Source organism: Amaranthus tricolor, chromosome 16 (genome assembly GCF_026212465.1).
Source record: "Amaranthus tricolor cultivar Red isolate AtriRed21 chromosome 16, ASM2621246v1, whole genome shotgun sequence".
NCBI lineage: Eukaryota > Viridiplantae > Streptophyta > Magnoliopsida > Caryophyllales > Amaranthaceae > Amaranthus > Amaranthus tricolor.
The window spans coordinates 6662408-6669366 of NC_080062.1; positions in this window are offsets into that span (position 1 = coordinate 6662408).

Here is a 6959-nt window from a genome sequence, read left to right on the forward strand (position 1 = left end):
TATAAGGTCATAAATCATGAATGGTTCTATATATTAAGGATTACAATAGAATTATTGACATTATTTTCTACATATATACATAATTTTTTTTATTCATTAGGATTATTATTAAAAATACTAAACCATGGTCCATGGGTCTATTAGATTAAAAAATTGTTAGAGTAGATTCAAACGATCATCATTATATACAGTGTATCCTGTATATAGAAGTTATAATCAAGATTTGAAGAGGGATAAAAAATGGCATACTCTTAGTGAAAATGATAAGAAGGTTGTGGCCAAAAACGTTCTCGCCTCAAGAGCACACTCAAATGAAAACGAACAAGACAAGATAAAACAAGTAGCACGATATGACTAGGCAAGACTAGTATTAAGGCTCATAACATAAGCCAAACAAATATAAAAATAGTCATAAAGACACAAGCATCAAGCTAAACAAATACTTATATATATATATCAATGGTTTAGGACAAGAATTTGACGTCCCCAACTATTGTAAATTGAATTAAAATGAAATTAAATTTAAATAAAGTAATTCAAAAAATAGTGAAGATTAAGAATAAAAGTAATGTAATAATTCAAATTTATAATAAATTGTTTTGAAAAACCTCTCAATCATCTAACTCTTTTTGAAATTAATATAATTGATTGATAACAGATTTATACAACATCCAGTATATCATCCACATCAGAAATAACAATTACAAGCTAATGAATAACAATTGAGATCAATTTAATTGACAATCCAAATTCATGAAACTACAATTGTAGATGATATTTGACACTTTTGTATGTTCTCCTTACGCTGTTGTTAGATTTTTCGTTCCTATTCACCCTAATTGTTCTATATGCTTTTTTAATGCTATTCTTTAATCCAATTTAATTTATACTTTATTTTTAACCTATAAATTAAAACATAGTTAAGTAGATCTTATTTAATTTGTCATAATGTAAATTATAAACTTTATTAATATCAATTTTTTAAAGCTTTTATCATGCACATAAAGATATTTAAGATCGAACGTTGTATTGAAGAGTCCAAAAAGTTAACAGGATTGGATGGATAGGATGGACTACAATTTTTAACTCTCCGTTCATAATATTTGTCCGCTTTAAGTTTTTTACTTTAGATTAAAAAATTTAGATTTGATTTTTGAAGCATATATTGAAGATAGAATATATTAATGTTGGATCTTGTTAGATTCGTCTTGATGCAAAGTTTTTTTAACATATAAATTTTACAATTTGTTATGATGTGCACCTAAAGATATTAAGGCTCAAAATTTGCTTTAAAAAGCGTACAAAAAGTAAAGTAAACAAACAAAAAAAATCGGGAGAAATAATAAACATTTAGATTTGATGTATTTCCTACAAATTGGATTGAATTTGATATACAATTTTAGTAAATGCGAGATTAATATCTTCTTCAACATTAAAAATCTTTACAACAAATCAACTTTTACTATAAAATTAAATCATGGCGTCAAACTCATACGTAGACATGACGATATAGTATTATTTTTACTTATTTATTTTTTCAAATCATTTTAAAAAACTTATCATCAATTAAAAGGTTAAAAATACCATTTTCAAGCATCAAGTTTATAATTAGTATTATTTCCATCCCAATTAAGGTTTTACAAGATGCTAGAAAATGCTTGACTAGTCAATAGTTATTGTTTGTTTTGTAATGATTGCAATTCATGCTTTATTTGAGGGGGGTTTTTAGAAAACATGGTAGATTTTTCTACCGTCAAGCAGTTACGTTTTGCTTGATGTCTTATGTTAAAATAATTATAATAAAATGAAAATAACTCTAAAAATATTATATTGTCACTTATAAAATAGACAGAAAATAAATTTACAACCTATCACAATAAATAAAATAAGAAGCAATTAGCCACAGAGCATATATATATATATATATATATATATATATATATATATATATATATATATATATATATATATATATATATATATATATATATATATATATATATATATATATATATATATATATATATATATATATATATTGTTTTAAAAGCAATTTAAATATGATCTACAATTAACTATAAATCATCATCACCATCATCAACATCATCATCATCCAACCCAGTATAACCCGCTCATAGAAAAAACAATGGACAGGGTATGCGGAGGGAAGAATGGCGGCAACTCATACCCATAGAGGAGAGCGTGGTCAAAAGAATCCCCCGGCTCGAGAAAGATATGGAGACGTAGCTACACGTGAAAGATAAAAAGACCTATAAATGAAAAAGTAGACCCACCTACAAAATAAAACAGAATAGAAATAAAAAGGAATAGAAGGGGACAAAAAACTAATAAAAGAAACGAGAGGAGCAGGATGGTAAGAACACAAAGAGGTAATCTATGAGGGCATTAGTAATCTAAAACATAGATATGACGACTCCAATCACCCCTATCCCTAGTCAGGCCCTTGGAGAAATTTAGCTCACGCAAGTCAACTTTAATATGTTCATTGCAAGTTCTCCTGGGTCTTCGTCGACTCCTCTTACCCTCTACTATAATGCTTTCTACTCTCCTCACAGGGGCGGCGAGGGTCTTTCTCTGCAAATGTCCAAACCATCTCAATCTATTTCCGCGCATTTTTCCAAAAATAGGGGCTACTTCTAGTTTGTCTCTAAACTCTTGGTTCTTAATTCGATCCATCAACGTGTGCCCACACATCCACCTCAGCATACGCATTTCTGTGACTTTCATCTTATGTTCAAAAATTTTTTTAACAGGCCAACATGCGGTCCCATATAGCAGAGCAGGTCTGATTGTCGCCTGGTAGAATTTTCCTTTTAACCTATTTGGAAATTTCTTATCACATAGCACCGCGGTGGCTGCACGCCACTTGATCCAACACACTTGTATGCGATGGTTTACATCTTCGTCAATCTCTCCATCCCTTTGAATGATTGATCTCAAATACTTGTACTTGGTCTTACATTTAACAACTGCTTCTCCTATGGACACCTCTGGTTCACTTACCGGTCTTGTTCCACTAAAGTCACATCACAAATACTCAGTCTTCTATGACTAATGCGCAACCCTTTACCTTTTAAAGTTTCCCTCCATTCATCCAATTTATTACTAACCTCCTCTCTAGTTTCTGCTACCAGAACTATGTCGTCCGCGAAAAGCATGCACCATGGTACCGTCTCCCAAATAGATTGAGAAATCTCTTTCATAATGACAGTAAAAATGAAAGGGCTTAGAACCGATCCTTGATGTAGCCCAACTTTAACCGGGAAAGGCTTTGTTATCGCCACCGGTGTTTGAATGTTAGTCGACACTCTGTCTTACATATCCTGTATAGCCTCAATATACACTGAAGAAATACCTCTAGCCTTGAGGCTATCCTAGATTATGCCTTGTGGTATGTTATCATACGCTTTCTCCAAGTCAATGAACACTATATGTAAATCCTTTTTTCGCTCCCTATATTTCTCCATCAGTCTCCTCAAAACATGACTTGCCTTAATGGTTGACCTTCCTGGCATAAAATCGAATTGGTTCTCTCTAATCACTATTTCTTGTCTAATTCTCTTCTCTATCACTCTTTCCCACAATTTCATTGTGTGGCTTAAAAGTTTGATACCTCTATAGTTCCCACATACTTTCGCATCACCTTTGTTTTAAACAGAGGTATTAGTGTGTTGTTCCTCCATTCTTCTGGCATTCTATGTGTCCTAAAATCGTATTAAAGAGGTTTGTCAGCCAACGAATGTCCTCTTCTCCTAAACCCCTCCACACCTCAATCGGGATGTTATTTGGTCCGACTGCCTTTGTTCTCCCCATCTTTTTGAGAGCTTTTCCTACTTCTTTTGTGGTAATAGCACTCGCTAATCCATCTTAAATAACTGATGTAATTACATTAGTAACTATTAACTACTATAATCAATAATTGACCGACATAATTGCATTAAAAATAATGAGCCAATATAATAAATAATAAAAAATTAATAAATATGAAAAAATAATAATTAAATAACACAAGTATTTGGAACGAGATTTACTAAAAAAATACTCCCTCCTATTCAGCCAAAGAGTCCTATTTGACTTTTCACGAATTTTAAGGTGGGTCAAAATGAGATGTTAAGGGTAGGAGAGAGAGTGATGTTATGGGTTTTTAAATGAATTGATCAAGAGATTAATTATTCCCTCCAAATTTGAAGATACTTGTATACTTTTACAAATGGTAAATAATGAGCCAATATAATAAATAATAAAAAATTAATAAATATGAAAAAATAATAATTAAATAACACAAGTATTTGGAACGAGATTTACTAAAAAAATACTCCCTCCTATTCAGCCAAAGAGTCCTATTTGACTTTTCACGAATTTTAAGGTGGGTCAAAATGAGATGTTAAGGGTAGGAGAGAGAGTGATGTTATGGGTTTTTAAATGAATTGATCAAGAGATTAATGATTCCCTCCAAATTTGAAGATACTTGTATACTTTTACAAATGGTAAATATTTTTCACCTCCAAAAGTCTTTAATTTTTTTCAGTTCATAGTGAAAATTACATAGTTCGGGTTCATAACCGAAAATACATACGTCCTACAAATACATTACATAATTAGTCCGACTAATAAAGAAAATTACATAGTTCGACTACTTAATCTCGGATAGCCTTCTCAATTCTTCAACAGCTTCGATGTAGTTGCAGTCTTTGTTGATCATGTGGGTGCGGATTTTTTTTCGATCAGTGACTTCAGATTTTTCACATTACCAAAAAAATCAATGAATTAATATTTTTATAAATTGCCACGGAATTGTAAACAATTAACCAAATTTTCATTTTGTAAAAAAATCATCACAGTACCATCCCATTTTGTTTCAAAAAACCAAAAACAAATGTCCAAAAAAAAACAGAAATCAACTTAAACAAACCAGAAACCAGAATGCACAAACAGACGCCAAAAATGAAAATGCAAGCTAAACAGAAACCAGAATACACAAACAGGGCCCAAAAATGAAAGTGCAAGCTAAACAGAAATCAGAATACACAAACAGGCGCCAAAAGTGAAAGTGCAAGCTAAAAGAAAATCAACTTAAACAAATCAGAAACCAAAGTCATCAAATGTTGGCGCCATTAATGAAAATGCAAAACAGATATTCAGACCTAGTTGATTATATACCAAGTCATCAACCTCATTAATTACACATCCAAATTAAAATGGCTCCTTCCAAAAATCTCTCCACCCAACAAAGAAATCAAATAATGCAAAAACTATTTTCCACATTAAAAAAATAAAGAAAACCAGTGCAAGGAACAATTAATGCACTTGCAACAGAATTTGAAGTGTGTAGGAAAACCATCACGAGATTATGGAAAGAAGTTCAAAAGCAAAGGGTAACCAACAACATAGTCATCAACCTCAACAACAAGAGGGTTGGAAGACAAGCACCAAACAAGATTCAATTTGATGAGGAAAAATTCAAGTCCATCAACTCAGTTGCAAAGCAAATAGAGGTATCACAGTTTACGGTTTGTAGGTGGAAGAAGGACAAAGTAATTAGAAAGCACACAAATGCAATCAAGTTGCAATATGATGAACAAAATGATTCTTTCAAGTTTAAGCCACATACTAACATTGTTCATATTGATGAAAAGCATTTTTATCTAACCCGGGAATCACATACTTACTACCTAGCACCGGGTAAAGTAGAACCACATAGGGAATGTCAGTCCAAAAGATTCATCTCAAAAATAATGTTCATGTGTGCTGTTGCAAATCCAATTTTTTTAACTAATGGTGATGTGTTTTTTGATGGTAAGATAGAGATATGGCCTTTTATTATTCAAGAGTCTGCCAAAAAGAGCTCAAAGAACAATAAGAGGGGGGAATTGGAGACCAAGCCAATACAATCAATAACCAAAGAGCATATGAGATCAATGCTAATAACTAATGTCCTACCCATCATTAGAGCTAAGTGGCCACACGGAACGTCAAAGCACATTTTCATTCAACAGGATGATGCAAAGCCACACATAGCACACAATGACAGAGAGTATATGGAGGAGGCAATGAAAGATGATTTTTTTTATACAACTTGTACAACAACCACCAAGTTCTCCTAACATGAATGTACTAGACCTAGGATTTTTTAGATCAATTTAGGCTTTGCAATATCAGAAAGTAACCTACAATGTACCACAATTATTAAGGGCTGTGAGTAATGCATTTGACAATTTAAGTCCTTAATTGTTTAAGATTTGTGTTCATAACATTACAAGCATGCATGATTGAGGTCATGAAAAGGCAAGGGGGTATTGACTATCATATCCCACATATGAAAAAAACCAAAGCAGCTAGGGAAGGGACTTTGCCTAACTATCTAAGTGTGGACAAACAGTTAGTTGTTGATTCTCTTCAACATTTATTCACAAAAATCAGTTCAGAGACCATGAAACTATTGGTGGAAATGATAGGGTATGCAGAGGTTATTGAAGAAGGTCAAGTTAATGTCACTGACAACATAACCACCACAGCAAGCCAGATGCATGAACAAAAAATCCAACAACAAGAATAAACCACAACAGCAAGAAGAACAATAGAGAGGAAGTTTTTTGGGAGCAACAACAATGAACAAAAACAACCACAAACACAACAGTGAAGATCATTTTTGGAAGAATAGGACCAGATCAAGCATAACAGTCAACAACCTTTTAGGAGCAACAACAACAATAAACACCAACATAACAAGTACGAAAATGAACAGCAAGCAACACAGCAAAACAGAAAAGGAAATCACTTACCATGTCAACACAGCAAATCATGATTTTTTTGGACAAATTTTGAGATCTTGAAAATGGGATGTTTCAGATTGAAACAACAAGTGTAAAAATTTAATGTTGTTTAAAATGAAACATTTGTACTCATGCTTACAATAATGAAAAAAAGTGATTTTTTTT